General features: G+C 45.8%; 8 non-coding genes and 1 pseudogene across 8 annotated transcripts; all 9 read right to left on the reverse strand.

Moving 5' to 3' along the window:
• Positions 1 to 526: 526 nt before the first annotated feature.
• On the reverse strand, positions 527 to 717 carry LOC130316135 (U2 spliceosomal RNA). The gene has a single exon (XR_008863510.1). It is a non-coding gene; the product is annotated as a U2 spliceosomal RNA (small nuclear RNA).
• A 2,086-nt stretch (positions 718 to 2,803) lies between these two features.
• Positions 2,804 to 2,988, reverse strand: LOC130316144 (U2 spliceosomal RNA). Its single transcript, XR_008863519.1, has one exon. It is a non-coding gene; the product is annotated as a U2 spliceosomal RNA (small nuclear RNA).
• Positions 2,989 to 4,407: 1,419 nt separating this feature from the next.
• On the reverse strand, positions 4,408 to 4,560 carry LOC130316146 (U2 spliceosomal RNA; annotated as a pseudogene).
• Positions 4,561 to 6,648: 2,088 nt separating this feature from the next.
• Positions 6,649 to 6,839, reverse strand: LOC130316136 (U2 spliceosomal RNA). Its single transcript, XR_008863511.1, has one exon. It is a non-coding gene; the product is annotated as a U2 spliceosomal RNA (small nuclear RNA).
• A 2,082-nt stretch (positions 6,840 to 8,921) lies between these two features.
• Positions 8,922 to 9,112, reverse strand: LOC130316137 (U2 spliceosomal RNA). Its single transcript, XR_008863512.1, has one exon. It is a non-coding gene; the product is annotated as a U2 spliceosomal RNA (small nuclear RNA).
• Positions 9,113 to 11,199: 2,087 nt separating this feature from the next.
• Positions 11,200 to 11,390, reverse strand: LOC130316138 (U2 spliceosomal RNA). The gene has a single exon (XR_008863513.1). It is a non-coding gene; the product is annotated as a U2 spliceosomal RNA (small nuclear RNA).
• A 2,087-nt stretch (positions 11,391 to 13,477) lies between these two features.
• Positions 13,478 to 13,668, reverse strand: LOC130316139 (U2 spliceosomal RNA). Its single transcript, XR_008863514.1, has one exon. It is a non-coding gene; the product is annotated as a U2 spliceosomal RNA (small nuclear RNA).
• Positions 13,669 to 15,750: 2,082 nt separating this feature from the next.
• LOC130316140 (U2 spliceosomal RNA) lies at positions 15,751 to 15,941 on the reverse strand. The gene has a single exon (XR_008863515.1). It is a non-coding gene; the product is annotated as a U2 spliceosomal RNA (small nuclear RNA).
• A 2,107-nt stretch (positions 15,942 to 18,048) lies between these two features.
• On the reverse strand, positions 18,049 to 18,239 carry LOC130316141 (U2 spliceosomal RNA). The gene has a single exon (XR_008863516.1). It is a non-coding gene; the product is annotated as a U2 spliceosomal RNA (small nuclear RNA).
• Between the last annotated feature and the right edge of the window lie 239 nt (positions 18,240 to 18,478).

Below are 18,478 nucleotides of genomic sequence, written 5' to 3' on the forward strand. Positions count from 1 at the left end.
CAATGCATGGTCAATGTACAGCAATGACACACCTGTGTGAACAGCCAGGAGACCCCCCCCATGTTATGTTACATAGTTACATAGTTAGTACGGTCGAAAAAAGACATATGTCCATCAAGTTCAACCAGGGAATTAAGGGGTAGGGGTGTGGCGCGATATTGGGGAAGGGATGAGATTTTATATTTCTTCATAAGCATTAATCTTATTTTGTCAATTAGGAACATTCAGCACCCACCCGCTATCAAGGCAGCTGCCTATCATGTCATGCCCTACCTGCACAGGTGTGCTGGCTACTCAAATGATCCAATTAAGGAGGCCATTTAGTCAGCAGCAGCAGAAGTCCTGTGCCTGGACGCTCCAACAGCGGCCAGACACAAGCAGAAGCAGAAGCAGCAGAAGCAGCAGCAGCACCACCTTTTGTTTTTTGGCTGCAGCAGCAGCAGCAAGGCCCACAGGGCTGGCTAGCTGGCTAGCCAGCAAGCAGGTAGCAATGAAAGTAGGAATCTTTCTTTTTAACCCTGTAAGGGGGTGGTGCACTGTACCCGAAGATACTGCCATATCGGGTCAATGCATAGGGCGACGGAAGCAAGCTTCGAAATCGGCCCCCGTTCTCAAAAATCCATTTAATATATGGTCCCCAGATAGGGGACGTATCAGATATTAAACTGATAAGAACAGATACTACACTTGATCTTAGCCAAAAGGCCGAGAAGCGATAACCGTGAAAAGGGCGGGCCCAACAAGGTCCCCTTCATGGGCACTATCACTGCTTGCTGTCAGGGAGGCTGCCAGACAATTTTCCATGCACACTCTGGGCTGGGGGGCAGTCAACCACCAGTACACACAGCAGAACCTAAACCCATACCATTATTGCTAAGCAGCAAGACAGGGGCCCATTGCACTCCCACGGGGCCTTTTTAAATGCAATCCATAACCCGGATTTGCCAGGAACCCTTCTTACTCCTCCTACTTGCATGTGACACTGGGCTTAGGATCTGCATAGGAAACACACACACAAGCACACACCTACCTTTGTTGCCTGCAGATGCCTCCTTGGCTGTCCCCAAACGGTATCAAACCAACACCCACGGGAAGCTGTAAGCATAGAGGACATGCCTGCACCCCATTGGACTTACCTGTGTGGGTTAAATCCGGGTTATTTGACAACCTATGGCGGTGATGGTTCTGCTCAGGCAGAGCAGTGCTGATGCTCCTCATAAAGCTGTCGCTGCTGTGAAGGTTCTAGGTGACATCACAAATCCCTATGGTTACATACACAACAAAGCTGGGTTGTTGTTGTTTACACTCTGCAAGGCCTGTGGAAGTGAGTGACATCATAGCACTGTAGTTCTGAGGGTTCTAGATGGATGCAACAATCTCCTGTTGCTTCTATGAAGGCCATAATAGACGACATCACCAAACAGCTCCATAGTCACATACACAGCAAAGGAGAGATGTTGTTTACACCTAGTGATGTCAGTGGTATTGAGTGACATCACAGCACAGTGCTAAGGCTCCTGGGCCTGGACACAGCAGCGGCTGCAATATCTCAACGGAGAATACGTTTATATATATGTGTGTGTGTGCGCGTATATATATATATATATATATATATATATATATATATATATATTTCTCCGCCGAAATCACTTTTAAACCCATTTCCACCTTTTTTTCCCTTCTCTTCCTCTTACTTTTTTTTCACGTTTTTTTACGTTTTTCTCCTTTTCGCCTCTTTTCTGGGCGTATTATTCTTCTTTTTCTTCTTTTTTTTCGTCTAATGCATACCCCATCAGTGCAGCAATGCTTATTCAATACCGCCAGCAGATGGAGACACTGGGGGATAATTTTCTAAGGATTTATACTGATTTTTCCTGTCTGAATTTGTCGCACAGAAAGTTGCAGGCCAAATATGTGTGACATTTCTGCGACTTTAGCTTCTAGAGCATTTTTACAACATTATACATAGGTGCTGAATACATAAAAAGCGACTGTTCAGCGACAGACAAGTCGCATCGGCTGAAAGTAGGCCAGAATGTCAGTCCATGTTGGAGCAGGTTTAGATACAGTCTAAAGTATAGATCTCAAAGTCTGTGCACAGAATTTAGCAAGGGCCTCGCACCTTCTGATGCATCAGGTAGGTGCACAATAGCATAGCCTAACCCTCTGTACTTTGGTCTATATTGATGCGGGACATAGATAGCCAGCTGATGACCAATCCATTAGTGCAATGGATGGCTGGAAGCATTTGTCTTTGCCTTTGCAATACCACAGAAGCAATGCATGGTCAATGTACAGCAATGACACACCTGTGTGAACAGCCAGGAGACCCCCCCCATGTTATGTTACATAGTTACATAGTTAGTACGGTCGAAAAAAGACATATGTCCATCAAGTTCAACCAGGGAATTAAGGGGTAGGGGTGTGGCGCGATATTGGGGAAGGGATGAGATTTTATATTTCTTCATAAGCATTAATCTTATTTTGTCAATTAGGAACATTCAGCACCCACCCGCTATCAAGGCAGCTGCCTATCATGTCATGCCCTACCTGCACAGGTGTGCTGGCTACTCAAATGATCCAATTAAGGAGGCCATTTAGTCAGCAGCAGCAGAAGTCCTGTGCCTGGACGCTCCAACAGCGGCCAGACACAAGCAGAAGCAGAAGCAGCAGAAGCAGCAGCAGCACCACCTTTTGTTTTTTGGCTGCAGCAGCAGCAGCAAGGCCCACAGGGCTGGCTAGCTGGCTAGCCAGCAAGCAGGTAGCAATGAAAGTAGGAATCTTTCTTTTTAACCCTGTAAGGGGGTGGTGCACTGTACCCGAAGATACTGCCATATCGGGTCAATGCATAGGGCGACGGAAGCAAGCTTCGAAATCGGCCCCCGTTCTCAAAAATCCATTTAATATATGGTCCCCAGATAGGGGACGTATCAGATATTAAACTGATAAGAACAGATTTTTTTTAAGTTTCCCTCAGAACTAAATCATAGTTCTAAGATCTCATATGAACTAGATTTTTGTGCTCATCATCAGGTAACTTTTTTTTTTTTTTTTTTTTATTTATTTCCAGAATAAAACAAATTAAAACAACAAAACAACTAACAACAATAACTCAAATAAACCTTAATCCAAAATGAAACCCTTTCTCCATGCGAAAACTGCCAAATAATCAATTAAACCGAATTGAAGAGCTCCACTCTTCAAAGCTTCTTTGACAGGGACTGCCAACCATGGTGACACTTGGTAGGTCGCCATGAAGCGCCTTACATCAGGCTTCATGGACTGCATTATTTTTCCCCTCACAGTTTCAAGCCGGGTATTCACTTTTATTTTAAATTTTACTAGGTCTTGAACAAATATTTCTTTTTCTTCCTTTGGGGCTTGGTCTAGCACCTCACCCAAATATCCAGAAAAATACTCACTGAGAATTATTTTCTTTAATTCCTCTGTGTGCTCCCCTTCAGAAGCCTCACTTACGCTTTCTTCTTCCATTTCTTTTCCTGTGTCCAACTTTTCTTTGCTCTTGCCAGAAACTTTTTTGGCCTCTGGAACTATATTCTCTTCTTTTGTCTTCCTCTTCAATTTCACCCCAACTTCCATAGCCTCAGATTTTTCCGGGCAGTCTTTAAAGAAGTGCCCAGTCTTTTTACAGGCCCTGCAGGTCTTACTTTGGCCACACTCAGAAAAGACATGACCTTCCTTTAGACATTTGGTACATATTATCTTTCCACAACTTTCATGCCCGTATTGTTTGCAGTTTTTGCAGAAAGTTCCCATCTCTGGGAAAAATAAATCCCCTGTGTCCTTCCCTATTTTAAACCGAGCTGGTGGGAGCAACAATCTTCCGGGCGCCCCCGCATCCTCTTTCAGTCTGCACAAGAACTTCCATTTTCCTGTCCAAAGCTGGTGTTGGTTAAGGACTTTACCTCTTTCCTCTACTTCCACACAAAATTCCTGCAAAAAGAGCTTGATGTCACTTTCTTTCGCGTATGGCGAGTACATCTTAACTGTGAACAGCTTGGTATTGTCCACAAAGTGCTCAACCAATTTTATGCCTTCCATCTTTGGATGATTCCGGGTTTTCTCCAAGGTTTCCAAAAATTTTCTGTAGAAAGACTTGCTGTTGAAAGTAACATCATAGACCCCCTTTCGAGGGTAATCCATGACTGTCAAGATCTCCATTCTTGGCACTTGGAACAGACCAAACAAGATCTCCACGATTAAGAAGTCCAGATTCTTTTCTCCTCTGGCTTGCTCCTCCACGATAAATCGAACAGCATTTTTGACCCGAGCATATTCAGGTATATCCGCCATGTCTGTTCAGCTGCCGAGATCTTCTTCCGTCCTCTGTTTGCAACCAGGCGACCCAGTAGCTGCCTGGTGATCACTTCTCGTTTCCTGGGGAGTAAGCCGTAACCCCAAAAGCAGCAAGGGGGTGAAGCTCCACCAAATAGGTAGAGCGATCCCCCAAGGCCAAGGCACGGGTACCCCAGGAACCTTCCAGCCAGACCAAGTGAGCAGATACTACACTTGATCTTAGCCAAAAGGCCGAGAAGCGATAACCGTGAAAGGGGCGGGCCCAACAAGGTCCCCTTCATGGGCACTATCACTGCTTGCTGTCAGGGAGGCTGCCAGACAATTTTCCATGCACACTCTGGGCTGGGGGGCAGTCAACCACCAGTACACACAGCAGAACCTAAACCCATACCATTATTGCTAAGCAGCAAGACAGGGGCCCATTGCACTCCCACGGGGCCTTTTTAAATGCAATCCATAACCCGGATTTGCCAGGAACCCTTCTTACTCCTCCTACTTGCATGTGACACTGGGCTTAGGATCTGCATAGGAAACACACACACAAGCACACACCTACCTTTGTTGCCTGCAGATGCCTCCTTGGCTGTCCCCAAACGGTATCAAACCAACACCCACGGGAAGCTGTAAGCATAGAGGACATGCCTGCACCCCATTGGACTTACCTGTGTGGGTTAAATCCGGGTTATTTGACAACCTATGGCGGTGATGGTTCTGCTCAGGCAGAGCAGTGCTGATGCTCCTCATAAAGCTGTCGCTGCTGTGAAGGTTCTAGGTGACATCACAAATCCCTATGGTTACATACACAACAAAGCTGGGTTGTTGTTGTTTACACTCTGCAAGGCCTGTGGAAGTGAGTGACATCATAGCACTGTAGTTCTGAGGGTTCTAGATGGATGCAACAATCTCCTGTTGCTTCTATGAAGGCCATAATAGACGACATCACCAAACAGCTCCATAGTCACATACACAGCAAAGGAGAGATGTTGTTTACACCTAGTGATGTCAGTGGTATTGAGTGACATCACAGCACAGTGCTAAGGCTCCTGGGCCTGGACACAGCAGCGGCTGCAATATCTCAACGGAGAATACGTTTATATATATGTGTGTGTGTGCGCGTATATATATATATATATATATATATATATATATATATATATATATTTCTCCGCCGAAATCACTTTTAAACCCATTTCCACCTTTTTTTCCCTTCTCTTCCTCTTACTTTTTTTTCACGTTTTTTTACGTTTTTCTCCTTTTCGCCTCTTTTCTGGGCGTATTATTCTTCTTTTTCTTCTTTTTTTTCGTCTAATGCATACCCCATCAGTGCAGCAATGCTTATTCAATACCGCCAGCAGATGGAGACACTGGGGGATAATTTTCTAAGGATTTATACTGATTTTTCCTGTCTGAATTTGTCGCACAGAAAGTTGCAGGCCAAATATGTGTGACATTTCTGCGACTTTAGCTTCTAGAGCATTTTTACAACATTATACATAGGTGCTGAATACATAAAAAGCGACTGTTCAGCGACAGACAAGTCGCATCGGCTGAAAGTAGGCCAGAATGTCAGTCCATGTTGGAGCAGGTTTAGATACAGTCTAAAGTATAGATCTCAAAGTCTGTGCACAGAATTTAGCAAGGGCCTCGCACCTTCTGATGCATCAGGTAGGTGCACAATAGCATAGCCTAACCCTCTGTACTTTGGTCTATATTGATGCGGGACATAGACAGCCAGCTGATGACCAATCCATTAGTGCAATGGATGGCTGGAAGCATTTGTCTTTGCCTTTGCAATACCACAGAAGCAATGCATGGTCAATGTACAGCAATGACACACCTGTGTGAACAGCCAGGAGACCCCCCCCATGTTATGTTACATAGTTACATAGTTAGTACGGTCGAAAAAAGACATATGTCCATCAAGTTCAACCAGGGAATTAAGGGGTAGGGGTGTGGCGCGATATTGGGGAAGGGATGAGATTTTATATTTCTTCATAAGCATTAATCTTATTTTGTCAATTAGGAACATTCAGCACCCACCCGCTATCAAGGCAGCTGCCTATCATGTCATGCCCTACCTGCACAGGTGTGCTGGCTACTCAAATGATCCAATTAAGGAGGCCATTTAGTCAGCAGCAGCAGAAGTCCTGTGCCTGGACGCTCCAACAGCGGCCAGACACAAGCAGAAGCAGAAGCAGCAGAAGCAGCAGCAGCACCACCTTTTGTTTTTTGGCTGCAGCAGCAGCAGCAAGGCCCACAGGGCTGGCTAGCTGGCTAGCCAGCAAGCAGGTAGCAATGAAAGTAGGAATCTTTCTTTTTAACCCTGTAAGGGGGTGGTGCACTGTACCCGAAGATACTGCCATATCGGGTCAATGCATAGGGCGACGGAAGCAAGCTTCGAAATCGGCCCCCGTTCTCAAAAATCCATTTAATATATGGTCCCCAGATAGGGGACGTATCAGATATTAAACTGATAAGAACAGATACTACACTTGATCTTAGCCAAAAGGCCGAGAAGCGATAACCGTGAAAGGGGCGGGCCCAACAAGGTCCCCTTCATGGGCACTATCACTGCTTGCTGTCAGGGAGGCTGCCAGACAATTTTCCATGCACACTCTGGGCTGGGGGGCAGTCAACCACCAGTACACACAGCAGAACCTAAACCCATACCATTATTGCTAAGCAGCAAGACAGGGGCCCATTGCACTCCCACGGGGCCTTTTTAAATGCAATCCATAACCCGGATTTGCCAGGAACCCTTCTTACTCCTCCTACTTGCATGTGACACTGGGCTTAGGATCTGCATAGGAAACACACACACAAGCACACACCTACCTTTGTTGCCTGCAGATGCCTCCTTGGCTGTCCCCAAACGGTATCAAACCAACACCCACGGGAAGCTGTAAGCATAGAGGACATGCCTGCACCCCATTGGACTTACCTGTGTGGGTTAAATCCGGGTTATTTGACAACCTATGGCGGTGATGGTTCTGCTCAGGCAGAGCAGTGCTGATGCTCCTCATAAAGCTGTCGCTGCTGTGAAGGTTCTAGGTGACATCACAAATCCCTATGGTTACATACACAACAAAGCTGGGTTGTTGTTGTTTACACTCTGCAAGGCCTGTGGAAGTGAGTGACATCATAGCACTGTAGTTCTGAGGGTTCTAGATGGATGCAACAATCTCCTGTTGCTTCTATGAAGGCCATAATAGACGACATCACCAAACAGCTCCATAGTCACATACACAGCAAAGGAGAGATGTTGTTTACACCTAGTGATGTCAGTGGTATTGAGTGACATCACAGCACAGTGCTAAGGCTCCTGGGCCTGGACACAGCAGCGGCTGCAATATCTCAACGGAGAATACGTTTATATATATGTGTGTGTGTGCGCGTATATATATATATATATATATATATATATATATATATATTTCTCCGCCGAAATCACTTTTAAACCCATTTCCACCTTTTTTTCCCTTCTCTTCCTCTTACTTTTTTTTCACGTTTTTTTACGTTTTTCTCCTTTTCGCCTCTTTTCTGGGCGTATTATTCTTCTTTTTCTTCTTTTTTTTCGTCTAATGCATACCCCATCAGTGCAGCAATGCTTATTCAATACCGCCAGCAGATGGAGACACTGGGGGATAATTTTCTAAGGATTTATACTGATTTTTCCTGTCTGAATTTGTCGCACAGAAAGTTGCAGGCCAAATATGTGTGACATTTCTGCGACTTTAGCTTCTAGAGCATTTTTACAACATTATACATAGGTGCTGAATACATAAAAAGCGACTGTTCAGCGACAGACAAGTCGCATCGGCTGAAAGTAGGCCAGAATGTCAGTCCATGTTGGAGCAGGTTTAGATACAGTCTAAAGTATAGATCTCAAAGTCTGTGCACAGAATTTAGCAAGGGCCTCGCACCTTCTGATGCATCAGGTAGGTGCACAATAGCATAGCCTAACCCTCTGTACTTTGGTCTATATTGATGCGGGACATAGACAGCCAGCTGATGACCAATCCATTAGTGCAATGGATGGCTGGAAGCATTTGTCTTTGCCTTTGCAATACCACAGAAGCAATGCATGGTCAATGTACAGCAATGACACACCTGTGTGAACAGCCAGGAGACCCCCCCCATGTTATGTTACATAGTTACATAGTTAGTACGGTCGAAAAAAGACATATGTCCATCAAGTTCAACCAGGGAATTAAGGGGTAGGGGTGTGGCGCGATATTGGGGAAGGGATGAGATTTTATATTTCTTCATAAGCATTAATCTTATTTTGTCAATTAGGAACATTCAGCACCCACCCGCTATCAAGGCAGCTGCCTATCATGTCATGCCCTACCTGCACAGGTGTGCTGGCTACTCAAATGATCCAATTAAGGAGGCCATTTAGTCAGCAGCAGCAGAAGTCCTGTGCCTGGACGCTCCAACAGCGGCCAGACACAAGCAGAAGCAGAAGCAGCAGAAGCAGCAGCAGCACCACCTTTTGTTTTTTGGCTGCAGCAGCAGCAGCAAGGCCCACAGGGCTGGCTAGCTGGCTAGCCAGCAAGCAGGTAGCAATGAAAGTAGGAATCTTTCTTTTTAACCCTGTAAGGGGGTGGTGCACTGTACCCGAAGATACTGCCATATCGGGTCAATGCATAGGGCGACGGAAGCAAGCTTCGAAATCGGCCCCCGTTCTCAAAAATCCATTTAATATATGGTCCCCAGATAGGGGACGTATCAGATATTAAACTGATAAGAACAGATACTACACTTGATCTTAGCCAAAAGGCCGAGAAGCGATAACCGTGAAAGGGGCGGGCCCAACAAGGTCCCCTTCATGGGCACTATCACTGCTTGCTGTCAGGGAGGCTGCCAGACAATTTTCCATGCACACTCTGGGCTGGGGGGCAGTCAACCACCAGTACACACAGCAGAACCTAAACCCATACCATTATTGCTAAGCAGCAAGACAGGGGCCCATTGCACTCCCACGGGGCCTTTTTAAATGCAATCCATAACCCGGATTTGCCAGGAACCCTTCTTACTCCTCCTACTTGCATGTGACACTGGGCTTAGGATCTGCATAGGAAACACACACACAAGCACACACCTACCTTTGTTGCCTGCAGATGCCTCCTTGGCTGTCCCCAAACGGTATCAAACCAACACCCACGGGAAGCTGTAAGCATAGAGGACATGCCTGCACCCCATTGGACTTACCTGTGTGGGTTAAATCCGGGTTATTTGACAACCTATGGCGGTGATGGTTCTGCTCAGGCAGAGCAGTGCTGATGCTCCTCATAAAGCTGTCGCTGCTGTGAAGGTTCTAGGTGACATCACAAATCCCTATGGTTACATACACAACAAAGCTGGGTTGTTGTTGTTTACACTCTGCAAGGCCTGTGGAAGTGAGTGACATCATAGCACTGTAGTTCTGAGGGTTCTAGATGGATGCAACAATCTCCTGTTGCTTCTATGAAGGCCATAATAGACGACATCACCAAACAGCTCCATAGTCACATACACAGCAAAGGAGAGATGTTGTTTACACCTAGTGATGTCAGTGGTATTGAGTGACATCACAGCACAGTGCTAAGGCTCCTGGGCCTGGACACAGCAGCGGCTGCAATATCTCAACGGAGAATACGTTTATATATATGTGTGTGTGTGCGCGTATATATATATATATATATATATATATATATATATATATATATTTCTCCGCCGAAATCACTTTTAAACCCATTTCCACCTTTTTTTCCCTTCTCTTCCTCTTACTTTTTTTTCACGTTTTTTTACGTTTTTCTCCTTTTCGCCTCTTTTCTGGGCGTATTATTCTTCTTTTTCTTCTTTTTTTTCGTCTAATGCATACCCCATCAGTGCAGCAATGCTTATTCAATACCGCCAGCAGATGGAGACACTGGGGGATAATTTTCTAAGGATTTATACTGATTTTTCCTGTCTGAATTTGTCGCACAGAAAGTTGCAGGCCAAATATGTGTGACATTTCTGCGACTTTAGCTTCTAGAGCATTTTTACAACATTATACATAGGTGCTGAATACATAAAAAGCGACTGTTCAGCGACAGACAAGTCGCATCGGCTGAAAGTAGGCCAGAATGTCAGTCCATGTTGGAGCAGGTTTAGATACAGTCTAAAGTATAGATCTCAAAGTCTGTGCACAGAATTTAGCAAGGGCCTCGCACCTTCTGATGCATCAGGTAGGTGCACAATAGCATAGCCTAACCCTCTGTACTTTGGTCTATATTGATGCGGGACATAGACAGCCAGCTGATGACCAATCCATTAGTGCAATGGATGGCTGGAAGCATTTGTCTTTGCCTTTGCAATACCACAGAAGCAATGCATGGTCAATGTACAGCAATGACACACCTGTGTGAACAGCCAGGAGACCCCCCCCCATGTTATGTTACATAGTTACATAGTTAGTACGGTCGAAAAAAGACATATGTCCATCAAGTTCAACCAGGGAATTAAGGGGTAGGGGTGTGGCGCGATATTGGGGAAGGGATGAGATTTTATATTTCTTCATAAGCATTAATCTTATTTTGTCAATTAGGAACATTCAGCACCCACCCGCTATCAAGGCAGCTGCCTATCATGTCATGCCCTACCTGCACAGGTGTGCTGGCTACTCAAATGATCCAATTAAGGAGGCCATTTAGTCAGCAGCAGCAGAAGTCCTGTGCCTGGACGCTCCAACAGCGGCCAGACACAAGCAGAAGCAGAAGCAGCAGAAGCAGCAGCAGCACCACCTTTTGTTTTTTGGCTGCAGCAGCAGCAGCAAGGCCCACAGGGCTGGCTAGCTGGCTAGCCAGCAAGCAGGTAGCAATGAAAGTAGGAATCTTTCTTTTTAACCCTGTAAGGGGGTGGTGCACTGTACCCGAAGATACTGCCATATCGGGTCAATGCATAGGGCGACGGAAGCAAGCTTCGAAATCGGCCCCCGTTCTCAAAAATCCATTTAATATATGGTCCCCAGATAGGGGACGTATCAGATATTAAACTGATAAGAACAGATACTACACTTGATCTTAGCCAAAAGGCCGAGAAGCGATAACCGTGAAAGGGGCGGGCCCAACAAGGTCCCCTTCATGGGCACTATCACTGCTTGCTGTCAGGGAGGCTGCCAGACAATTTTCCATGCACACTCTGGGCTGGGGGGCAGTCAACCACCAGTACACACAGCAGAACCTAAACCCATACCATTATTGCTAAGCAGCAAGACAGGGGCCCATTGCACTCCCACGGGGCCTTTTTAAATGCAATCCATAACCCGGATTTGCCAGGAACCCTTCTTACTCCTCCTACTTGCATGTGACACTGGGCTTAGGATCTGCATAGGAAACACACACACAAGCACACACCTACCTTTGTTGCCTGCAGATGCCTCCTTGGCTGTCCCCAAACGGTATCAAACCAACACCCACGGGAAGCTGTAAGCATAGAGGACATGCCTGCACCCCATTGGACTTACCTGTGTGGGTTAAATCCGGGTTATTTGACAACCTATGGCGGTGATGGTTCTGCTCAGGCAGAGCAGTGCTGATGCTCCTCATAAAGCTGTCGCTGCTGTGAAGGTTCTAGGTGACATCACAAATCCCTATGGTTACATACACAACAAAGCTGGGTTGTTGTTGTTTACACTCTGCAAGGCCTGTGGAAGTGAGTGACATCATAGCACTGTAGTTCTGAGGGTTCTAGATGGATGCAACAATCTCCTGTTGCTTCTATGAAGGCCATAATAGACGACATCACCAAACAGCTCCATAGTCACATACACAGCAAAGGAGAGATGTTGTTTACACCTAGTGATGTCAGTGGTATTGAGTGACATCACAGCACAGTGCTAAGGCTCCTGGGCCTGGACACAGCAGCGGCTGCAATATCTCAACGGAGAATACGTTTATATATATGTGTGTGTGTGCGCGTATATATATATATATATATATATATATATATATATATATATATATTCTCCGCCGAAATCACTTTTAAACCCATTTCCACCTTTTTTTCCCTTCTCTTCCTCTTACTTTTTTTTCACGTTTTTTTACGTTTTTCTCCTTTTCGCCTCTTTTCTGGGCGTATTATTCTTCTTTTTCTTCTTTTTTTTCGTCTAATGCATACCCCATCAGTGCAGCAATGCTTATTCAATACCGCCAGCAGATGGAGACACTGGGGGATAATTTTCTAAGGATTTATACTGATTTTTCCTGTCTGAATTTGTCGCACAGAAAGTTGCAGGCCAAATATGTGTGACATTTCTGCGACTTTAGCTTCTAGAGCATTTTTACAACATTATACATAGGTGCTGAATACATAAAAAGCGACTGTTCAGCGACAGACAAGTCGCATCGGCTGAAAGTAGGCCAGAATGTCAGTCCATGTTGGAGCAGGTTTAGATACAGTCTAAAGTATAGATCTCAAAGTCTGTGCACAGAATTTAGCAAGGGCCTCGCACCTTCTGATGCATCAGGTAGGTGCACAATAGCATAGCCTAACCCTCTGTACTTTGGTCTATATTGATGCGGGACATAGACAGCCAGCTGATGACCAATCCATTAGTGCAATGGATGGCTGGAAGCATTTGTCTTTGCCTTTGCAATACCACAGAAGCAATGCATGGTCAATGTACAGCAATGACACACCTGTGTGAACAGCCAGGAGACCCCCCCCATGTTATGTTACATAGTTACATAGTTAGTACGGTCGAAAAAAGACATATGTCCATCAAGTTCAACCAGGGAATTAAGGGGTAGGGGTGTGGCGCGATATTGGGGAAGGGATGAGATTTTATATTTCTTCATAAGCATTAATCTTATTTTGTCAATTAGGAACATTCAGCACCCACCCGCTATCAAGGCAGCTGCCTATCATGTCATGCCCTACCTGCACAGGTGTGCTGGCTACTCAAATGATCCAATTAAGGAGGCCATTTAGTCAGCAGCAGCAGAAGTCCTGTGCCTGGACGCTCCAACAGCGGCCAGACACAAGCAGAAGCAGAAGCAGCAGAAGCAGCAGCAGCACCACCTTTTGTTTTTTGGCTGCAGCAGCAGCAGCAAGGCCCACAGGGCTGGCTAGCTGGCTAGCCAGCAAGCAGGTAGCAATGAAAGTAGGAATCTTTCTTTTTAACCCTGTAAGGGGGTGGTGCACTGTACCCGAAGATACTGCCATATCGGGTCAATGCATAGGGCGACGGAAGCAAGCTTCGAAATCGGCCCCCGTTCTCAAAAATCCATTTAATATATGGTCCCCAGATAGGGGACGTATCAGATATTAAACTGATAAGAACAGATACTACACTTGATCTTAGCCAAAAGGCCGAGAAGCGATAACCGTGAAAGGGGCGGGCCCAACAAGGTCCCCTTCATGGGCACTATCACTGCTTGCTGTCAGGGAGGCTGCCAGACAATTTTCCATGCACACTCTGGGCTGGGGGGCAGTCAACCACCAGTACACACAGCAGAACCTAAACCCATACCATTATTGCTAAGCAGCAAGACAGGGGCCCATTGCACTCCCACGGGGCCTTTTTAAATGCAATCCATAACCCGGATTTGCCAGGAACCCTTCTTACTCCTCCTACTTGCATGTGACACTGGGCTTAGGATCTGCATAGGAAACACACACACAAGCACACACCTACCTTTGTTGCCTGCAGATGCCTCCTTGGCTGTCCCCAAACGGTATCAAACCAACACCCACGGGAAGCTGTAAGCATAGAGGACATGCCTGCACCCCATTGGACTTACCTGTGTGGGTTAAATCCGGGTTATTTGACAACCTATGGCGGTGATGGTTCTGCTCAGGCAGAGCAGTGCTGATGCTCCTCATAAAGCTGTCGCTGCTGTGAAGGTTCTAGGTGACATCACAAATCCCTATGGTTACATACACAACAAAGCTGGGTTGTTGTTGTTTACACTCTGCAAGGCCTGTGGAAGTGAGTGACATCATAGCACTGTAGTTCTGAGGGTTCTAGATGGATGCAACAATCTCCTGTTGCTTCTATGAAGGCCATAATAGACGACATCACCAAACAGCTCCATAGTCACATACACAGCAAAGGAGAGATGTTGTTTACACCTAGTGATGTCAGTGGTATTGAGTGACATCACAGCACAGTGCTAAGGCTCCTGGGCCTGGACACAGCAGCGGCTGCAATATCTCAACGGAGAATACGTTTATATATATGTGTGTGTGTGCGCGTATATATATATATATATATATATATATATATATATATATTTCTCCGCCGAAATCACTTTTAAACCCATTTCCACCTTTTTTTCCCTTCTCTTCCTCTTACTTTTTTTTCACGTTTTTTTACGTTTTTCTCCTTTTCGCCTCTTTTCTGGGCGTATTATTCTTCTTTTTCTTCTTTTTTTTCGTCTAATGCATACCCCATCAGTGCAGCAATGCTTATTCAATACCGCCAGCAGATGGAGACACTGGGGGATAATTTTCTAAGGATTTATACTGATTTTTCCTGTCTGAATTTGTCGCACAGAAAGTTGCAGGCCAAATATGTGTGACATTTCTGCGACTTTAGCTTCTAGAGCATTTTTACAACATTATACATAGGTGCTGAATACATAAAAAGCGACTGTTCAGCGACAGACAAGTCGCATCGGCTGAAAGTAGGCCAGAATGTCAGTCCATGTTGGAGCAGGTTTAGATACAGTCTAAAGCATAGATCTCAAAGTCTGTGCACAGAATTTAGCAAGGGCCTCGCACCTTCTGATGCATCAGGTAGGTGCACAATAGCATAGCCTAACCCTCTGTACTTTGGTCTATATTGATGCGGGACATAGACAGCCAGCTGATGACCAATCCATTAGTGCAATGGATGGCTGGAAGCATTTGTCTTTGCCTTTGCAATACCACAGAAGCAATGCATGGTCAATGTACAGCAATGACACACCTGTGTGAACAGCCAGGAGACCCCCCCCATGTTATGTTACATAGTTACATAGTTAGTACGGTCGAAAAAAGACATATGTCCATCAAGTTCAACCAGGGAATTAAGGGGTAGGGGTGTGGCGCGATATTGGGGAAGGGATGAGATTTTATATTTCTTCATAAGCATTAATCTTATTTTGTCAATTAGGAACATTCAGCACCCACCCGCTATCAAGGCAGCTGCCTATCATGTCATGCCCTACCTGCACAGGTGTGCTGGCTACTCAAATGATCCAATTAAGGAGGCCATTTAGTCAGCAGCAGCAGAAGTCCTGTGCCTGGACGCTCCAACAGCGGCCAGACACAAGCAGAAGCAGAAGCAGCAGAAGCAGCAGCAGCACCACCTTTTGTTTTTTGGCTGCAGCAGCAGCAGCAAGGCCCACAGGGCTGGCTAGCTGGCTAGCCAGCAAGCAGGTAGCAATGAAAGTAGGAATCTTTCTTTTTAACCCTGTAAGGGGGTGGTGCACTGTACCCGAAGATACTGCCATATCGGGTCAATGCATAGGGCGACGGAAGCAAGCTTCGAAATCGGCCCCCGTTCTCAAAAATCCATTTAATATATGGTCCCCAGATAGGGGACGTATCAGATATTAAACTGATAAGAACAGATACTACACTTGATCTTAGCCAAAAGGCCGAGAAGCGATAACCGTGAAAGGGGCGGGCCCAACAAGGTCCCCTTCATGGGCACTATCACTGCTTGCTGTCAGGGAGGCTGCCAGACAATTTTCCATGCACACTCTGGGCTGGGGGGCAGTCAACCACCAGTACACACAGCAGAACCTAAACCCATACCATTATTGCTAAGCAGCAAGACAGGGGCCCATTGCACTCCCACGGGGCCTTTTTAAATGCAATCCATAACCCGGATTTGCCAGGAACCCTTCTTACTCCTCCTACTTGCATGTGACACTGGGCTTAGGATCTGCATAGGAAACACACACACACAAGCACACACCTACCTTTGTTGCCTGCAGATGCCTCCTTGGCTGTCCCCAAACGGTATCAAACCAACACCCACGGGAAGCTGTAAGCATAGAGGACATGCCTGCACCCCATTGGACTTACCTGTGTGGGTTAAATCCGGGTTATTTGACAACCTATGGCGGTGATGGTTCTGCTCAGGCAGAGCAGTGCTGATGCTCCTCATAAAGCTGTCGCTGCTGTGAAGGTTCTAGGTGACATCACAAATCCCTATGGTTACATACACAACAAAGCTGGGTTGTTGTTGTTTACACTCTGCAAGGCCTGTGGAAGTGAGTGACATCATAGCACTGTAGTTCTGAGGGTTCTAGATGGATGCAACAATCTCCTGTTGCTTCTATGAAGGCCATAATAGACGACATCACCAAACAGCTCCATAGTCACATACACAGCAAAGGAGAGATGTTGTTTACACCTAGTGATGTCAGTGGTATTGAGTGACATCACAGCACAGTGCTAAGGCTCCTGGGCCTGGACACAGCAGCGGCTGCAATATCTCAACGGAGAATACGTTTATATATATGTGTGTGTGTGCGCGTATATATATATATATATATATATATATATATATATATATATATATATATATATATATATATATTTCTCCGCCGAAATCACTTTTAAACCCATTTCCACCTTTTTTTCCCTTCTCTTCCTCTTACTTTTTTTTCACGTTTTTTTACGTTTTTCTCCTTTTCGCCTCTTTTCTGGGCGTATTATTCTTCTTTTTCTTCTTTTTTTTCGTCTAATGCATACCCCATCAGTGCAGCAATGCTTATTCAATACCGCCAGCAGATGGAGACACTGGGGGATAATTTTCTAAGGATTTATACTGATTTTTCCTGTCTGAATTTGTCGCACAGAAAGTTGCAGGCCAAATTGTGTGACATTTCTGCGACTTTAGCTTCTAGAGCATTTTTACAACATTATACATAGGTGCTGAATACATAAAAAGCGACTGTTCAGCGACAGACAAGTCGCATCGGCTGAAAGTAGGCCAGAATGTCAGTCCATGTTGGAGCAGGTTTAGATACAGTCTAAAGTATAGATCTCAAAGTCTGTGCACAGAATTTAGCAAGGGCCTCGCACCTTCTGATGCATCAGGTAGGTGCACAATAGCATAGCCTAACCCTCTGTACTTTGGTCTATATTGATGCGGGACATAGACAGCCAGCTGATGACCAATCCATTAGTGCAATGGATGGCTGGAAGCATTTGTCTTTGCCTTTGCAATACCACAGAAGCAATGCATGGTCAATGTACAGCAATGACACACCTGTGTGAACAGCCAGGAGACCCCCCCCATGTTATGTTACATAGTTACATAGTTAGTACGGTCGAAAAAAGACATATGTCCATCAAGTTCAACCAGGGAATTAAGGGGTAGGGGTGTGGCGCGATATTGGGGAAGGGATGAGATTTTATATTTCTTCATAAGCATTAATCTTATTTTGTCAATTAGGAACATTCAGCACCCACCCGCTATCAAGGCAGCTGCCTATCATGTCATGCCCTACCTGCACAGGTGTGCTGGCTACTCAAATGATCCAATTAAGGAGGCCATTTAGTCAGCAGCAGCAGAAGTCCTGTGCCTGGACGCTCCAACAGCGGCCAGACACAAGCAGAAGCAGAAGCAGCAGAAGCAGCAGCAGCACCACCTTTTGTTTTTTGGCTGCAGCAGCAGCAGCAAGGCCCACAGGGCTGGCTAGCTGGCTAGCCAGCAAGCAGGTAGCAATGAAAGTAGGAATCTTTCTTTTTAACCCTGTAAGGGGGTGGTGCACTGTACCCGAAGATACTGCCATATCGGGTCAATGCATAGGGCGACGGAAGCAAGCTTCGAAATCGGCCCCCGTTCTCAAAAATCCATTTAATATATGGTCCCCAGATAGGGGACGTATCAGATATTAAACTGATAAGAACAGATACTACACTTGATCTTAGCCAAAAGGCCGAGAAGCGATAACCGTGAAAGGGGCGGGCCCAACAAGGTCCCCTTCATGGGCACTATCACTGCTTGCTGTCAGGGAGGCTGCCAGACAATTTTCCATGCACACTCTGGGCTGGGGGGCAGTCAACCACCAGTACACACAGCAGAACCTAAACCCATACCATTATTGCTAAGCAGCAAGACAGGGGCCCATTGCACTCCCACGGGGCCTTTTTAAATGCAATCCATAACCCGGATTTGCCAGGAACCCTT

This window comes from Hyla sarda, unplaced genomic scaffold (assembly GCF_029499605.1).
Source record: "Hyla sarda isolate aHylSar1 unplaced genomic scaffold, aHylSar1.hap1 scaffold_1910, whole genome shotgun sequence".
NCBI lineage: Eukaryota > Metazoa > Chordata > Amphibia > Anura > Hylidae > Hyla > Hyla sarda.